Raw genomic sequence first — 18,986 nt, 5'->3', positions numbered from 1 at the left:
AAATAGTCTTTTTCAGTTTATTGTGGCTATTCTTCTCAGATACTACACCAAAATTCAACAAGTGATAGCTTCCTAAAGGTTAGTTGCAATATGGACTATGAAGCCATATCTATGAACTTTTCATACTCTGATGCATTAAATTTTTTGGTTTTGCATTTTGAATGTATCTTTTACCCATGCATGATTTTAACATCATGCATTGATCATTTGGAAAATATTGTTTTATTGAGTTGTGAGTTATGCAGATCTTCCAAATGTTGATACATTTTATTATGAAACATCAAAAAAGCACATTTATTAATATCACCCCTGACCTAATCAGAAAAAGTCTTTAAGTTTTGGGAAGCTGACAACCTCATGGTGGCAGATACAAATATTCTAAAATTCTAATTTTCACTTAACAGTTCAAAATTTATAATCAGCAACAAATTCTATCAGTTGTTATCCTTGAAGTGACAGGCTTATTTTGTTCATTTTTGAGAAAAATGTCTTCCAAATACCCAAGTCTGAATAACCATAATTTGTCTGTCGGTCATTCTTTCAAGTAAAAATTTTGCTCATGAAAAAAATGACCAATTCAGTTTGCAACTCAAACAATCATGTAAGTGTTTATTCTCAAGACAACCATCATCGTACTTTGCTGTGGAAGTGATGTCTTTTATGTATATTTCTCATTTAGTCATGTAGAATATTTTTAAAATGTGTACTCAGGGGTTAAAATTTAATAAAATTTATAATTTTTATTACTTTATCAAGGGAATTATTAAGTAAAACTGACATTTTTGTTTTATTGCCAGTATGTGACATGACCACCAGCACAGTTTGACGTTCCTGCCTTGATTTGTGTTAAGCTCTTTTGCCCACTGTTGCTTTGGTACCATCAGTCCAAATGTCAAATAGTTTTTCCAAAACAAACCATGAGAGTCAAATAAATTATTTAACACTTTATGTATTTCATCACCATTTGTATTTAGTGCCAAGCATTTGTGTTTAGTACCAATACACCAAGTGTATTTTACTGCTATTCACATAAAAGATCTTTATCAGTGGTTAGTTGGTGTTTATGTTGGATGGATACAAAAAAAACCTATGTCTGTAGATTTATCAAGATATTAATATCCTGAGATATTAACTTTGTCTTCATGTTTGCAGCTAAATCTTTAACAAGTTAATGTATTTTTGGGAAATGGTCCTGGGGTGATTTCTTTTAGTAACTTTTACTGACCTTTCATCCAGCAGACATTCAGCAATGTCAACTGTAGAAGCCTCTATCATTCTTTGAGCTACCTTGTGTACCTTTCTAGCCAATGCAGTATGATAAGCTACTCTATAAGATGCTTTTCTAAATTTAAAATTATTTTGAAGAGTTTTCTAGATTTTAAATTTAGAAAAGCCTTCAGAATAGTTTTAAAATGTTACTTGCAAAATAAGGCAACAAAATGTTCTTACTTTCATATAGGCATAAGAAAATCATTAGAATTTCAAAATAACTTATTGGATGATTTTAAGGTTATACAGATCATAGTAGGTATAATAAAAATAGCTTGTAAGAACACAGTAGAAGTATTGAGAACAAACTGAGTTAAGCTTTGAAAACATACATATTTATACCCCAAAAAATCATACCTTAGAAAAGTCTAGAAAACAAGAATATACAAGCATACATTCCATTAGTTGTCAGAGCAATGACATTGTCACATGTTATATAGACACTGGGAAACCCAACTGTACACTTGTGAGAAAATGAGAGTGAAAATGGCAAATAATTGTCATAGTATTATTATGAAAATAGCTTTGATCTTATGGACTCCTGAAAGGGTCTTGGGTATCCCAGGAGTCCCTGGACCACACTCTAATAACCACTGATATAGAGTGAGGGTAGGGATCTGAGGGTCTAGTTGTTTCTCAGTTATCTTGTTTCAGCCCCCCTTTCTCCCCCATTCACAAAGGCACCTGGTGCTTCCAGCTCCTGAGACTTTCTGGGGTTCCACAGCAAGAAGCAAACTCCTTTTAGGTTTCCCTAAAAGGATTCATGGGTGTAGAATTCAGCCTCTTCTGGTCAGCTAAGGCAGTTATCACTCTTCTGTTTTCTAATATCAACATTTTTATTCTGGTGTTTTCCTATCCTATTCTCTTAGACCTTCTGGGTTAATGCCTTTTTTCTTTTCTCTTTTTTTTTTTTTTTTTGTCCCATTACCATTGTTTTAGTGGGGTTTGGGGAGCGAGCTTAGTAAATGCCTGTTTTTTAACCACCATATTTAACCTGAAATCCTGCTGTCTGCTCTTTTGTTCTTCTAGGATTATTTTTAATAAGACAAAATTTAAAAATTAATTTTAAAATATGAAATTAATGTTCATATTTATCAATTTAGGCAAACCCAGGTGTTCTCAATGCCTGGGCCTCACCAGAGACAAACAGAAAAAAAAACTATAGCTGTGTAGCCCAGACATCAGTATTTTGAAGAAGTTCATTATGTGATTCTGACATTTAGTGAGGATTGAGAACTACTGCCCTGGAGCCTTCTGACTGAGCATCAGTAGCCCCTCGGCACTTAAACTCCAGAAAGCACACTGAGCATACAGCTTCTAGACCACCAGCAGCAGCAACAGCATCACCTGGGAGCTTGTGAGAAATGCACATTCTCAAGTCCCATTCCAGACCCACTGAATCAGGACCCAACAATCTGTGGTCTGACACTCCCTCCAGGTGATTCTGATGGGCTCTACACTTGAGAACCACAGCCATAGAAGATGACTGCCTTTTTTCTAAGAATACATTCATCACTGAATTTTTTGGCATAAAACTTTTTTCAGTAGCTTCTCTTCTGACATGTCAATGGGAGAAAAGATGTAAGAAAAATTGCCCTGGGAATTAGCTTGGCACAGTGGTTAAGAATCTGCCTGCCAATGCAGGGGACATGGGGCCGATCCCTGGCCAGGGAAGATCCCACATGCCACGGAGCAACTAAGCCCGTGAGCCACAACTACTGAGCCTGCGTGACACAACTACTGAAGCCTGCACACCTAGAGCCCATGCTCCGCAACAAGAGAAGCCACCACAATGAGAAGCCCGTGCACCGCAATGAAGAGTAGCTCCCACTCGCCACAACTAGAGAAAGTCCTTGCACAGCAATGAAGACCCAATGCACACAAAAAATTAAAAAAAAAAAAAAAGAGAGAATTCCTACCCCTTGTAGTCAGAGTCAGAGCTTCAAGTCATCTAATTTTCAGTTAAGTTTTTCTCTTATATAAAAGTCAGCGCTTTTCTCTCTTTGGTCTTAGTCTGCACTTATATACCTCATTCCTCACTTCTGCTGTTGCAGAAAAACAAAATATGGTATGTATACTACAGCTGTAGGCTTAAATAGATCAATTTTAAAATTTAGATTTTTAGCTATATTTAAAAGCATAAAAATGAACATTTTTAAGAAGTCATTGTAAGGGCAACTATGGGTTTGCCCACAATATAATTAAATGTGAGCAAAATGACTCTGAGAATAGCATCTATTGGAAATTCATGAATGTTTCCAGGGGTGACCAGTCATTAGAATGACTTGTTAAGCAAAAATTCTGCTTAAAAGAAAAAGCCGAAGGAATCTGTCACATAGATAATCAGTTTTAGAGAAAAGAGTGCTGACGAAATGTGGACTTTATTTGGAAAAAAAAACTTAATGTGATTCACAAGAGTGCTAAAACTTATTTAAAACACTATTTTGGAAGGGAAGAACCTATAGAGCTGCACCTTATGGTTTGGTAGAAAGAACAAGGGCTTTGAAGTCAAACAGGCCTGGACAGAATCCCTCTGACCCTCAGTAGGTTTGTGGCCTTGGGAAGAAAGTAAATCTTTCAGGGCTCAGTTTTCACATCTATAAAGTAGGGTTAGTGCCTACTTCACAAAACTATTGTTAAAACTAAATGAGGTAATGCATGAAAAGCACTTTGTACAGTACACACAATATATTGAGCCCTCACAAAATGTGAGTTCCCTTTTTCCTTCCCTTTCTGTCTTTCTGTGATCCCTCCCAGTCTCTCTGTTTGAGTGTCTTGCTATGGAATATACAGACGTTTAGCACATATTTTATTACTGAGCATTTTTATAGTACCGTGTAGATGCTTCAGGTCTTTTGCTTGTGGTCTTTTCAACCAAAGGAAGAAACCGGATGGTTCTGTGGGGTCACCCTGTTATGTTTTATATTCATTCAAGAGATATTTATTGAGCACCTATTATATTAGGCACTGCGCTAGATGTTAAAGATAGACTAGGGAGAAAAAAGAGACAAGAGCCATCCCTGTGGGGAGCTTAGTGGGCTTCTGATTAGCAAAGAGTTTATCCCTATAGTGATCACTTCTATAAGTCATGCCTACTCTTCATCTGGAAGAGAAGGTAGAAAGGGAAAGGTACTCCTGGTGGAAGAAATAAGGATGACAATAGGAAGACGATCTCTGTGGGCCCCAGAGAGAGCTATGCCTAGACAAATATCTGCTGCAGATGATTTTAAAAGGAAAGGATAAGGAGGGAAGGGAGCCACAAATGACATGGAGCTTGGCTACAAAAGAATTAGAGAAAAAGAAAGAGAGAAAAGAAGAACTTTCTAAAAGACAGTTGAAGAATCAAAGTGCTCTTTATTTTAGGAAGACGAAGATTGGGAATTCCCCAGCAGTCCAGTGGTTAGGACTCCATGCTTTCACTGCTGGTCTGGGGTTCAATCCCTGCCCGGGGATCCCACAAGACGTGCAACGCGACCGAGAAAAAAAAAAGTGAAGATTATACACACACATCTATAAGAGTGTATTTTCTTTAATTGAGCACCTTCTGGTGTCAAGCTCTGTGCTAATAAGTTTGTTACAGAAGTGATTCCAGAGCATGGGTTTGCTGTCTAACAGACTGAGTTCAGGTCCTTAGCGCCTACTGTCTGTGTGACCTTGGGCAAGTTGCTCAGCACCTCGTTGAGCCTCAATGCCTTCTTTTGGAAAGTAGGCACAATAATACCTGTGACCCAGGGGGTAGGCACCTTATCATTGGCCCAAGGGGTGTGCTTATAGCTTTCTGCTCAGCCTAATTCTGAAGGCTGCGTAGTCTCCATTAGTGGCTCCCTGTTACCTCAGTCACTACCAGGAAAGCTGTCTCAAGTGTCTACTGTTTATTTGGGCAATAGAGAGTGGGCTACACCCTTCCCATTTCAGAGCATACACATATACAGAAAACCCCAAAGAAGGCTAGATCTGGCATTATCTCCAGGTTCCCTAGGGGGTTTCCTCTGCCTAAGGAGGGAGAGTTTGAGAAATGATGATCTAGGGCCTTGCACATAGCTGATAACATCTGCCATTCATTAAAGCTACCCAAGCATGATGTACATTATATCAAGGGTATCTGCTACATGTATGGATGTTAAATGGGCTGCATTTAGGGACTTACTAGGCTTGAAATTCTAAGATCACCCCCTCTATCTTTGTGCCAAGTTCCAATTGTCCTTGTCTCAGTCACCCTGAAGCTCACCCTGGAGAGGTGCTGGTTGGTTCTAACTACCCATCCTGTAGCTGCATGGGAAATCAAAGGGTCTGGGTACCAGCTTAGACTTAGAAATTCCTGACCCTCACTTTCTTTACTCTTCTGTTAAGCAAGTGTTGCACTAGTCTGGAGTCAGACTGCTGGTTTTGAATTCTGGCTCTAATGCTTACTTGTCTTGTACAAGTCATTTAACTGCACTATCTCAGGTTTTGCATCTGTGAAATAAGTACTCATTCAAAAACAATTTACTTTCTGCCAAGCACTGTTTCAGGTTCTTGGGATAGATCAGTAAACAAAACAGACAAAAATCCCTGCCATTATGGAGCTTAGATTCTGGCAGGGAAGTGGGGGTTGGTGGGAAGGAGATGGGTAGGTAGAAAGACAATAAACAATAAGTATAACAAGCAAATTATATAGTATGTTAAAAGGTCAAAAGTTGGAATAGGGGCTTCCCTGGTGGCACAGTGGTTAAGAATCCGCCTGCCAATGCAGGGGACATGGGTTCGAGCCCTGGTCCGGGAAGATCCCACATGCCGCGGAGCAACTAAGCCCGTGTGCCACAACTACTGAGCCTGCGCTCTAGAGCCCACGAGCCACAACTACTGAGCCCACGTGCCACAACTTCTGAAGCCCGTGCACCTAGAGCCGGAGCTCCGCAACAAGAGAAGCCACCGCAATGAGAAGCCCACACACCGCAATAAAGAGTAGCCCCTACTCGCTGCAACTAAAGTCCGTGTGCAGCAACGAAGACCCAGCACAACCAAAAATAAATAAATAAAATAAATACATTTATTAAAAAAAGAGTTGGAATAAAGGAAGTACTATAGGGAGGAGGCAGACTGCAGTATTAAATAGAGTGATCTTTGAGAAGGTGAGCTTTGAGTAAAGATGTAAAAGAGTTGAGGGAATTAGCAAAGCTGATACCCTGAGGAAGTGTGTTCCAGGCAAAGGAGGAGCTAGATCAAAGGCTCCAAGATGGGAGTGGGTCTTAGGTGTCATATTCATTCCCACCACATAGGGTTATTGTGAGGATAAATGAAATGATGCATGTAAAGCCTTTAGCTTAGTACTTACAATCACGAGTGTAAGTTGAGTGTAAGTGTAAGTTTGGTTATGATTATTATTTATCATTTTTATGGAAGTCACATTTCTAAATATTCAATATGTTGTAAAATCTTTCAGAATGATCAACATAGCACATGAATGGAATGGTGCCTCTTTGCAATTGCTGTTTTCCTCCCTACATATTCTTGACTTCTATACGTATTACTTTGAGATAAAAAATATATTTATTGTCTCTGAATAATTTCCTTCCTTGGCAAGAGTCATGAAAAAGGTGTAAACTGTGTTATATTAAAATTTTTTTGAAGCTAAATGGGAGCTGTGACCACTGTTTCCATGTATTCACTTGCTTTATTAGTCTCTCAGTGGTTACTGTCTGAAAGGTTGCTATGGTCAAAAGCACAACCATATACTAGGGAGGACTTTCCAATATTCCCAGCCAGTCTAACCATTTTTTCTTTCCGTGTCTCTTTTCTTGTTAGAAGAAAAGAATGGGAGATTTTATGTTATTAGAATTCTAGTTTGGCTGTCTCAAACTGCACATCCTCAGAGGAATCAGTGCTCTGTTTACATAGTGTTTTATGTAATATATTGTGTGGGGTAAGGATGATGAAAGTAAAAGGGAAGAGCACTAACTGAACGCCTTCCATCTGCCAGATATCGTTGTAGCTGCTTTATATAAAATTAAATCCTTGAAAAACCTGACTACTTTGCTATTCAAACTGTGGTCCAGACCAGCAGCATCAGCACTGTCTGGGAGTTGCTAGAAATGCAGACTCTTGGGCCTCACCCCAGACCAGTTATTGAGTCAGAATCTGCATTCTAATAAGAACCCCAGGTGTTTCACATGCACATTAAAGTCTGAGAAGCACTGCCCTGACAAGATAAATATCACTAGCACCATCTTTCTCAGATGAGAAGAGTAAGCTTCAGAGAGAGCAGGTACCTTGTCTAAGTACCGCAAGTAAATGGTAATCCAGGATTTAACTGAGGTCTGTTTGCAGACTCCAAACTCTTTCCACTACATTATTTCCCTCACAAGTTCTTTTTAATAGGTATTTTTCATAGCCTATGTTATAGAGAAAAAAAAATGTTAGCTTCTATTTGAGCCTACTTTGAAAGCATTTGCCCAGACAGTCTGAGTGTAAACAACTGGTCCAAAGAAGCAGGCCTAGAAGATGATAACGGAGTTTGTGTGTGGCTGTGGGTAGATGAGTCACATGCCCCCTGGCTCTTCAGAGGTTACCTGCCTTTTTGTTGAATTAGGGAACCCACGTGTAATTGTTGGCAGGATTCTCCCCAACTCCTATTCTGATGAGCAGAGACAAGAGCAAATGGAGAAAGGCAGACCATGGCCTGAGGAGATGAACAATCTGGTGTACGAGTCAGGGAATGTCTTATTTTATGAGCAAGGAGGTATTTATATGGTTTGCCTTGAGTGAATCGCCTCTGATGTTGGGAAAACAGACCGGGAACAGCTGGACCACACTTTGGATCAGTTGCCACAACAACGTGATACATTTGTCTCTGGTGTCATTTGATCCCTTTGAGTGCTGTTATTACCTCAGTGTGGATGTTTGACTTTCAGGCTTACTTTGTGCAGTGAGTACGTCTGTTTGATTGTGTTCCTCAGATTACATGGAGTGTTGATTATATTCATTTGGGAGTTTGGATTCTAGGATTGCAGAACATGGCAACCTCATAGGTGACTGGATCTGAGGATCTCATAGAACCACTGTTATATTTACCACCACCAGAACTCTGATTTCCAGGGGTAAACCATACCTGATGGCATCCGAGAAAATTATACAAATATCCAAATTTCAATTTCTGGTAATATATTCCACTTTCTCCTCTCAGATGATCTTTGTGAGCAACACTCTGCAAACTTGATCTCAGCACAAAAGTTATGGTTATTACCATTATTTAGTATTTACCTTTTTCTTGGAAAAATTAAGCAAGACAGTCACCATTTGGAGGTTTGCAAAGTAAAATTGAATGCACTTGTGTGATTTCAATAGCTGCTTAAATCTTTCCTCCTAAGGAGTTTAGAAATGACTGGTCTCTTGATAGATTGAAAGTGAGCCCAGCTACTGTCACCAAGAAAGGGCTGAGCACTCTGCTTGAATCATTTACCCTGACAGACATTTGTTCTCCTGAAGAAAATTGGCTGTTTTCTCCTTTCTGATAATAAATGATCCAAGCTCCCAAATTTATGGCAGCTGAAACTGAAGGTCCTGATAAACTTATATTACCAGGCAGGTGCCCACCATCACAACTCTGAAAGTCATAGTTAGGCTTCTATCTAAGGAACAAAATCTCCTCAGAGTTCAAGAAAGCAAAGAGAAAAAAAACATTACGTTGTTAGAAGCTAGGGAGGATGGTTTTGAGCATGTGCAGGATGTAATTTCATTATTGTCTAGATTTACATGGCTGTTTCTGGAATCAGGGAGTTTCCTAAACAGAATATATTGTTGTTAGATGGCAGCATAACTGTGGTTTCCTGCTGGTATTTTAGTGCGGAGGTGGATAGCTGTTTCCTATATTTCCCCCCAACCCCGGCCCCCCTTTTTTCTCTCTTCCACTTCATTTCGTGTAAGTAAAAGGAAACGAAGTTAAGAGTAACGAAGGAAGCAGCACCAACAAATGCTTCTGTTAAAGTTCTAAACTTGGCCTATAAAATTCAAGGAATTCAAATTTTCTATCATTTGAAAAAATTCATTTACATTGTGTGTAATTAGTATAGTTTTTTCAATGCTTGTTCAACTTTTACATAAGATGCTTTAATGTGAGTCACATGAAAAATGTGGCCAAGTATTATGAGCACTTTAACATTTGCATTTCCTGTTTTGTGTGGGTAATTTTGTAAATTTGGGGTTAGCCTAACAGACTGGGAGGGGGCAAAGAGGAAGTTGGCCAGCTGGGTTTGGAAAATGCCCTTCCTTATTGAATATTTGGCATGCTCTATGTGAAGGGATGGTGATTTCCCTGTGGCATGGGGGACTTTTTACTTCATGAAGAGCCAAGTTTTGCCATAAGGAGAGCATAAAAAGCCTCTGTTCCAGACAGGGCAGTATTAGTAGTGTCATCAACAGCAGCAGTCTTTCAGTGCGTGAGAAAACCAACATAGTGAGTGGGCAGACCATGGACTGGTGGGACTCAAAATTACAGGAAAGATCTCCAGGTCTTAAGAGATTTCCTAGATCCTTATCCACTTACCACAGAAGCCAAACCTACAGTGCTATTTCTTTGTGCTTAAGGCACTTTTAAGGTAATCAATCCTTTTACAATTCTGATGAAGACTATTGATTTTTTTAGAAAAATGCGCATGTATATGCAAAAATACACCCACACACGCACAATTTTACCTGTGATTTCAAGGTTTTTATGGATCCCCTGAAGCCCATCCATGAACCTAAAGGAATCCAAAGACCCTGTGTTAAGAACTAGGTTTGGGCAGCCTTCCTCCTGCCTTCACACCATACTACTAACTCCCATGCCCCCAAGTCCTCTTTTAAAATGCCTTTGAAGTAGAAAACATAAAGGCCCAACAATCTTAATATAAATTAATTTATTACTGTATAACAAGAGGAGAAAGGGGTTGTGGGTACCAGAAGAAAGAAATCTTTCTTAGTCTTCCCTCCATTACTTCACCCGATGTTTTGTATATGACTAGCGTTCATTAAATCACTGTACAGAGAAATGGAGATGACACACAGAAAAAGACACGAGAATGTCTGAAGACATTTTATTTTGATCTTATTTTATTTTTCCTGGACTTATATTTGTCAGAGTTTGGGTGTGAGAGAAAAAGAGGCAGTGAAATGTTTGTATAATCTCATGATCCAAACATTTTCTATGAATTCCTCCCTTATAGATTCATGGAACATTGCTGGTTGGCATATATTCCTACCCAGAACTTCTGGGGACATCTGTAAAGACAAGCATTTTTACTACAATTGTACTAAGAATTTTAATTAACAGAAAATAATGCACAACCCATATATAACAGACATTTAGTGGGCAGATTGCAAAAAGCTGCTGATTATTCTGGCACAACATCATTTTGCATGATCTATAATTAACAATTGCTTTCTGCTCTCTTGCTTCTGTGATTCAGCTTTGGCTTTTGAATTTGGCGGATAGACAGGAAAGTCCTCTTGACTCTACCCCAGTCTCATTGCTGTCTCTCCTCTCCACTCAGTGCTCTGTCTACCTCCATTACTCAGATTATGATCACTTACTGCCTCCTGGGAACCCTCAAGTCACGTGGCAGCTGTCGCTGGCCTCCATGCTCTCTGCCCAGGGCACATACATAATTGAAGCTACAATTCTAGTGTCTCCAGGTGGAAGGGAACTGATACATTTTTGTCGGTAACTGCCATTTTATTTCACTTCCCTACTTCTCAACTTTTTTGGAGCCTCTTAGGGCTTCTCAACTCACTCAGTCTTCCCAACGCACCTGCCCACTTTCATTTCTAAACACTGTCTTTTTAATTTATGTGTTGTCTTGTAGTATAGAAGATATGCCATTCTTCTTGGAACACAGAGATCTTAGGCTTCTATCTCTAATCTGCTATTGACCAGTTGTAGGGCCTTAGGCAAGTCAATTTAATTTTCTGAGCCTTGATTTCTTCATACATAAAATGAGGGTAATACCATCTACCTCACAGAATAATTGTACGAGAAAAGGGAGTTAACATACGTTAAAGTGTAGAGTTGAACCATATGAAATTGCCAATATTCAACTATTTTTGGCCCACAAGAAAGGCAATTTCATGTGGTTCAACTAATATCGAGCACAGACCATTGTAAATGGGAAATAGTCAATAAGTGTTGAATCTGAATCTGTTTCAATTGGGGGAAATGGAACAATGATTACAATTGGGGGAAATGGAACAATGATTCAATTGGGGGAAATGGAACAATGATTGCTTTTCAGTTATCTTTCCTGGTCATACCAAAAAAACACATGTGAAGATTCCTGAAGAACACCCTTAACAATGCTGTGGGAAGACAATTCAGGTCTATTCTATATCACAACTCTCCCCTGAGGATAAAATACGAAAGTTTCAGGGCCACAGTGTTAGGTAACAGGAGGGTTTTCAGACCCTTTGGAAAAGAATAACCTTAAATACAGTACTTCTAAACTTTTCAACGGTCTTGCCAAAGTTATATTGTTATTTAATTAATAAAAATTATGTTACAGCACATGTACTAAGAGTATCGTTCCTGGAACTATGGTTTTGGTCAAAACAATATTATTATTCAATTTTGTACATGATGAAAAGAGGTTGAAAAAAATTAAATTTAATCAATTTATCTTTGTTATAATATGATAATTAATCAATTAGTATATTTAGTTAATAGCAAAACCTTTACTAGAACCTAGATTTCTAGAATTTCATGTCTTCCTTTCTTTACTCAACTGGCACATATTGAGTACCTTCTATGTGACAGGATCTGTGCTCCTTCTTTTTAGTCCTGTGGTGTGGTTTATTGGTTGGAACTGCCAATCCTGCTCTCCACCTGTCCCTGAATTCACCCTGGGCAGGTCTATCTCTCTGAAGTTGTTTCTAATTTATAAAATTAGGTGCTTAAGTGGAGTCATCTCCAGGTTCCATTTTAGTTCTAGATACAATTCTATTCTTAATTGAAACAAGGCAAATAATTGTCAAATATTTATGTAATAATAATGCTGGTGCTGCTTTTTTATACATTGCCCAAAGAGGTGAATTAAGCATCTGTAAATAGACTGGAAACAAAATTGGTCCACTGTCAAATCCATGTTGTGGTGACACAATGTGGCACTTTGTAATCAGGTATTATATTTACATTGGATATTAATATATAAGGAGGTAAAATGGAAGAAGATAAAGGTGCAGAGGAACAGGAACAAAGATAGAAAACTGACCATTTATGATGCTTTTTCTTTTAGAAGATGCTTTTCTTTTTTTTCAACACTCACTAGGAGGACAGTTAAAGGAAAATGAAAGCTGGGAGTGCTGAACACAGGCTTATCCCATAAAAGTGACCAGTTTTCTCAGGGCTGGGCCTGCCTTTAGTATGCACATTAGGAGATGTTGGATTTGGGGAGAAATTGCGACATCAAATTAGTTGGAAATGCACCCACCTCAGGTGGTCCCGAATAAAAGTTTTACATGTCCTAGAAGGATATTAAAAAATGAAATCAGTGGGTTACTTTCTGTCTTCAAGTGGTAATTTAATTAACTAAAATGTGAAAAATCAAGGAGGCAGAAAAACAGCTAGTGCCAACCCTTCTAATGTCAATTAGCCATCAACTAGCCTTTCAGGGCCAGCTGGCACTGTGACTAGCTCCTCTATGCTATGTATCTCAAGACTCGAGAACCTTCACAGTTAATTGACATGTTCCTAGAATGCTCATTGCCAACACCCCATGCTTGTACTTTTAAGAGCCTTAATACGTGAATTTTACCACTTGAATGCCAACATGGTTTATGCCTTGCAGGGCTGGCTACATGACTGTGTGACCTGTGCAGTTTCACATAGGGCTCCATGCTCAGAAAGGCCTTGCACTCGGATTAATGCTCTGTCGTCATTGTCTTGAGATTCTTAATTATTTTTTAACAAAGGGTCTTACGTTTTCATTTTGCACTGGTCCCTACAAATTATGGAGCCAGTCCTGATTCCTTATAATCACTTTAAGGCTTTTTTTGCTCTGTTTTAAAATTTTCATGAAAATGCTTAACTTTGTTGGGAAGATCATCAAATAATCTATGTAACCTGATGCAGTAAGGGGCATGAAAGATTAAGAAATGAATAGCGTGATTCAGCGTGATTCTGCTGTGCTTCCAAAATGTCAAATACTAAAATTCCCCTTTCTGACTATTACCTCAGGTTAACCTTTCCCAAGTCCTTTTTACTACAGAACTAGCCCTTTGCCTTCTCCCTGATTGAATTAATAGCTATGTGTGTCATATACTTATTACGTGCTTTGTACTTTATATGTATCATCTCATTTAATCCCTCATAAAACCCATGGAAGGTTGATAGTATTATACCATGAGGTATATTGAGGAGGAAGGCAAAGCTCAGAGGGCTTCACTAATTTGCTCAAGATTTAAAGCTAAGTCTGTCTAATTTTTGGTTGGTTGGTTGTTTGCATCACCAGCATCTATTACCTAGTTACACAAAGATCCTTTTTTATGTAAGACCAATGTTTATCTCCTTTTGAGTCCTTTCTAAATCTCTCTCAATCCTGACCCCTTTCATTTCCTTTGTGTCATCTCCTGACTTCTCCCATATTCTCATTCCTTTTTTCCCTTGGTTCTTTCTCCTTCTAGACCTAGACTCCCCTTTCTCTCTGGTTCTCTAGTCTTAATGCAAATTCTCTTTCATTGTAAAGAAATTCCTACTCATCTCTAACCTTTTCACAAACTACCCCTTTGCCTTCTTGCCTTTTGCAATTTTATGACTTTTTGATATCATCTTGTAAATAAAAATTATGTAAACCAGGCATCACTGTAGGAAAGCAATAACTATTTTTGCATACATCATAGAAAATATTCTTTTCCAAAGTAAACTAATCAGTTACAGCAATTTTGTTATCGTTATCTTTGCATATTGATTGCTCTCTCAGCAAACAAAGCAGATTAGATACTGTAGAATTAATTAATGCCTTTTCTACATTAATTTTACAAATATTTACTGAACACCCCTGCATGCTAATATTTTTAAACAAAATACAGTTGTTATTAGTACTCAATTATTTAAATTCTATTCAACAAAGTTCCTCTTGATTATAATAAAGACCATTGTATACCTGGCCTATTTTGTCTCACCTAGACTGTCAATAATCAGTTAACTAACTGGTCTCCCTGTCTCCTGTCTGTCTCACTTCCCAGTCCCTTCTCATCACCATCACCAGTTATTTTTCCAAAATACACATCTAATTATATCGTTCTCCTGTTTAAAAATAGTGATTCATTTAGTAGCTATTTATTGAACTCCTATGTGCCAGGCATGTAATGGCCCCTAGGAATACAAAGGAAAACAAGATAGGCATAGGACTTGCTGTCATGGTGATTACCTTCTAAGGATAACTTCCCATTTTCTCCTTGGTAATATCAACACTTTAGAACAACATGCTGGGTTTATCATAATCCTGATGTCACTTATTGTTCCAGTTTTATCCTTCTCCATTCTTCTACCTCCCTCACTCCTGGACATGCTGTGTTCCAATTGAGATAATGGTTCTTTTTCCACAGCATGCTCTTTCATGCCAGTGCTATTTCTTCCCCTGGAATGCCTTTCTTTCCCTTCTCTGTCTTACAAAATCTTACCTGTCCTTTAGAGTTGAGCTCCCATGTCAAACTTGCAACTTCTAAGTTTTTCTTAAGTAATCTACCTACCTCAAAATAGCAACCATTGAATTGGAATTTCCTTCTTCTTTGCCCTTCCTTTCTTGATCTTTGAAACTGAGGCTTGTTCTTAATCACTAAACTTAAAGATTCACAAGAAAAGTAAAAGAAGTAGTGGAGGATGAAGAATTACAAAATTCATTAGTAAACTGAATGCAGGGTACAATTCACATAGGTTTATTACCTGAGGATTGGTTATTTTCAATCAGTTGATAAACACTGGATGATATGTAGGGATATTAGACAAAGTCTCAGCCTCCAAGAAATTTACAATATAGTTCTTTACATCAAACTAAGTGCATAGTACGAGTAGATAATTACATGCTAATTTTGAGGCACAGATTAACCAAATTTATAGAGCTTACAACTGAAGGCAATTCATGAGATCATTTGACTTGGCCCTGTAACTCCAAGCAAGAACTTAATGACCCCATTTTACAGTGGGGTAAGTAATAACCAAAGGGGTATGTAGCTTGCTCAAAGTCACATGACCAAATGTAGCAAGAGAGACCAGAACCCAGGATTTTTCCCTCCTTGTGCAGATCTCTTGGCCCTACACTACCATCAGACAATTCATCAATAAATTCTGTTAGTTCTACCTTGAAAATGTATCCAGATTTCAAACACTTCTAACCATTTTGACTACTACCATCAAAATTCAAAAGAATTTTCATTTCTTAACCAGACTATTGCAATAGCCTTCTAACTGATCTCTTTGCTCCCACCTATAGCCTATTGCAACAAGCAACTAGAATGATACTATCATTCCTCTGCTCAGAATCCATCAATATCTCTTCATCTGGCTTAGAAAAAGAACCAAAGCCTGTAAGTTGGCCTATAAGGACCTACATTAACTGGGTCCCTGAATTCATCTCCTGCTGCTGTCCTCCTACTCACTGTCAGCTCTACTCCCACCTGCTTAATATTCCTTCTCCTATCTTTGGTCTTTTCATTTGCTTTTCCCTTTGCCTAGAATCCTCTTCCTCCAGAAATCTGCATGACTCTCTCGTTTCAGGATTCTGCTCCAATGTCCCCTAACGAAAGTGGCCTTCTCTGGCCACTATTTTGTAAAAGGGCAATTTCCCCCAGCCCAATACTTCTTGTGTCCCCTTTTTCCTGCTTTATTTTTTCTTCATAGCATTTATTCCCAGTCTGATACATTTATTAGTTTATTTTTATTTTTTTCTCCCCCTTCTAGAATGCAAGTTCCATGAGAGCAGAGACATTGTCTGTCTTACTTACTGCTGTATCCCCAGTACCTAGAATGGTGTTTGGTACATAGTAGATCCCCCATAATGAATTGTTGAATGAGAGAACTAAAGGAATCTTGGTGAAGATTGGAGGCCTAATCAAACTGGTTTCCATTATGCCCAGACCATGCCTTCTGTTTTCTTGACTCTTGGAATGTCTAACCCTCACACCTCTGCCATTGAATCTGTTCATTCTTTGTGACCCATAGTAAATCTCACTTCCTCTATAAATGTTAAGTGACCCCCTATAAATGTTAGGTGATCTCTAAACTCTCATATTCAACATGGGACAATTTTTTGATAATTCATCATACACAATCTTAGTCACTTCAAGTTCTTCTTTACTTTCTTTAAATCTTTTAAAATTTATTTTACAAATCTGTATTATCTTCCTATCCAGATCACTGTGTAAAACAAATCAAATAATATTTGTTGAGCTATACTGATCAAGCATGTGTTAGATGCTGAACATACAACCTTGAACCTCTCTGATTCCATAGCTGTAAAATAAGAGGAGGTTGGACTAGGCTCTCTTTTCTCAAAGTGTATTTTAAGGAACATTAATTCCACAGCATGTTAACAGTTGGTTGGTCCTTATATTAATCAGAACCAACAGGATGTGTATAGATACGAAAAGAGATTTATTATAAGGAATTGGCTCATGTGATTATCGAGACTGGCAAGTCTAAATATGCAGTGTGGGCTGGCATGTTCAATACCCAGGAGAGCTGATGGTACGGATGAAGTCCAAAAGGCATCTGCTGGACTGCCTCTTGCTCTCTTTCACTCAGTGAAGCCAGTCTTTTTGTTCTATTGGGTCTTCGACTGATTGGACGAGGCCCACCCACGTTATGGAGGTCAATTTGCTTACTCAAAGTTCACTGATTTAAATGTTAATTGCATTCAGAATTACTCTCCAAGTGGACACATAAAAGTAACCATCACAGACTCTGAAAAAAAATGACCCCATTATGAAATAAATTTGTGAAAGCCTGGATTAATTAATGTTTGTTTGCTGTGGTCTTCTCAGACTCTAAGGTGTACTACTAATTTTCAGGGTGTGCACTCTTTGGGACTAGTGTTGCATGCACATGCTTTGGAAATATGCTAGAGCAAATGCTCAAGATCCTTTTCATTTCTAGAAGGTCAAAATCCTTGAATTGCCCAAGGCCACAAGGCTGAATAGTATTAGAGTTTAGACTAAAACTCAGTTCTCTTAGACATCCACTGCACAGGATTATTTATTGCAACTTTGTAATAGCAAAAGATTGCAAACAACCTAATGCTTTATTAAGAGGGAATTGGTTAAATAAAAATCATGTTATATGTGCATAAAAGAATACTATGCAGCTTAAAAAGAAAGAGGAAGCTCTTTGTGCACTAATATGATACAATCTCTAAAATATATTATCTAGCTGAAAAAGGGAAAGTCAAGAACGATGTATATAGAATATTATCTTTTGTGTAAAAATGTGTGTATGGCATGTGTGTGGGGGAAATATATGCTTTAGTTATACATGCTTAAAGTTATCAATAACATTTTTTGCCTCCAAGGAGAATAGGGTCACTAAGACATAGAGGTGAAAAGGAGACTTTTCATTATGTACCCATATACTCTTTTTTCCTTTTGATTTTTTGAAACTTGAGAATCTATTACTTATTCAAAAACAAAAATTAAATAAATAAAAAGTAATCTCAGGGGATGCTAATGAAGCAGGGATTTGGAAGCCACTGGACCATATGTTGTCCTCCTATATCAGAATCCTTTGAGACTTCATTAGTCCAGTCATGCTACTTCTGGTGACTTTCCTTATGCATTCTTTTTGAAAAAGATAATCATGCCCCCTCCCTTCTCCTGCATCCCCAGCTTCCCAGCCCTCAGGCAGGCTTGTGATTCTCAGGGGAGCACCAGTGCTGGTTATTCTGTATCGGCCAGGCTTAATACAACCTGGGAGGAAGGCGCTGTCAGGGCAAGGAGGGGCCCAGATTCAAGGTGGGCTGCTATGAGTCCTGGCCTGTGGTGCCAATTTAGCGTACTGCCTTTTTGCATTTCAACTTTCTCCTCTGGAAAATTGGAATAACAAGGTCTGACTTACTTGTGTCAGGGGGGTTTTGAGGTTCAAATGAAATTATAGATGAAAATGTATTTGGCAAACATAATGGATTCCATATATATGGAAGAGGTGGATTTGTTGTGGAGCGTAAATTGCTCCAGGTGCATCCACTCACATGACAATAAAGCAGTATTGTTCCTGGTGCTGCACCGCCATCCCTCATAAAGGCAGCAGAAAGCAGCCATATTTTCTTCAGTCTCTGGAACCTCACCCTGAGTATATAAGGGACATTATGGGGAAGCTGAAGTCCAGAGACCCAGCTGATGGCAGGCATTACCTCCCCTGTTCAACTGGGCTCACTTGCCAGTCCTTTGCCAAGGTCTTTCCTGTGTCCAAGAGAGGCTATGGTGTGTCAAGGGTGCCTTTAAAAGCTGACTTTTTAATAGGGATGGAATAATTTTAGAAGTAGAACATGGAATTATTTTCAGAGGCATTGGAAGGAGACCCAGTAATGAGTTGTATGATCTTGGACCAATGATTTCTGGGTCTCAGTTTCCAAGTCTGTAAATGAGAAGGTCCTTAGGACCATGTAGACCCTTCCAATTCTAAAGTAAGAAAACTACCCAGCACAACTGGAAGAAGGAAAACAGAAATCCCAGGCATTTGTGCAGTTCTGTGCTCAAACTGTCATCAAATTTAGAAAATAAAT

The 18,986-nt window shown here is 38.5% G+C and overlaps 1 protein-coding gene across 7 annotated transcripts in view; it reads left to right on the top strand.

Annotated features, from left to right (window-relative positions):
* The window catches only part of HPSE2 (heparanase 2 (inactive)), a gene marked incomplete at its 5' end in the record, with an annotated part of 614,795 nt that overhangs the window by 397,110 nt on the left and 198,699 nt on the right, over window positions 1-18,986 (top strand). The gene's annotated exons all lie outside the window — the stretch shown is intronic.

Source organism: Balaenoptera borealis, assembly GCF_965194805.1.
Source record: "Balaenoptera borealis genome assembly, chromosome: 10".
NCBI classification, from domain to species: domain Eukaryota; kingdom Metazoa; phylum Chordata; class Mammalia; order Artiodactyla; family Balaenopteridae; genus Balaenoptera; species Balaenoptera borealis.
This window is presented reverse-complemented; position numbering and strand designations above follow the sequence as displayed.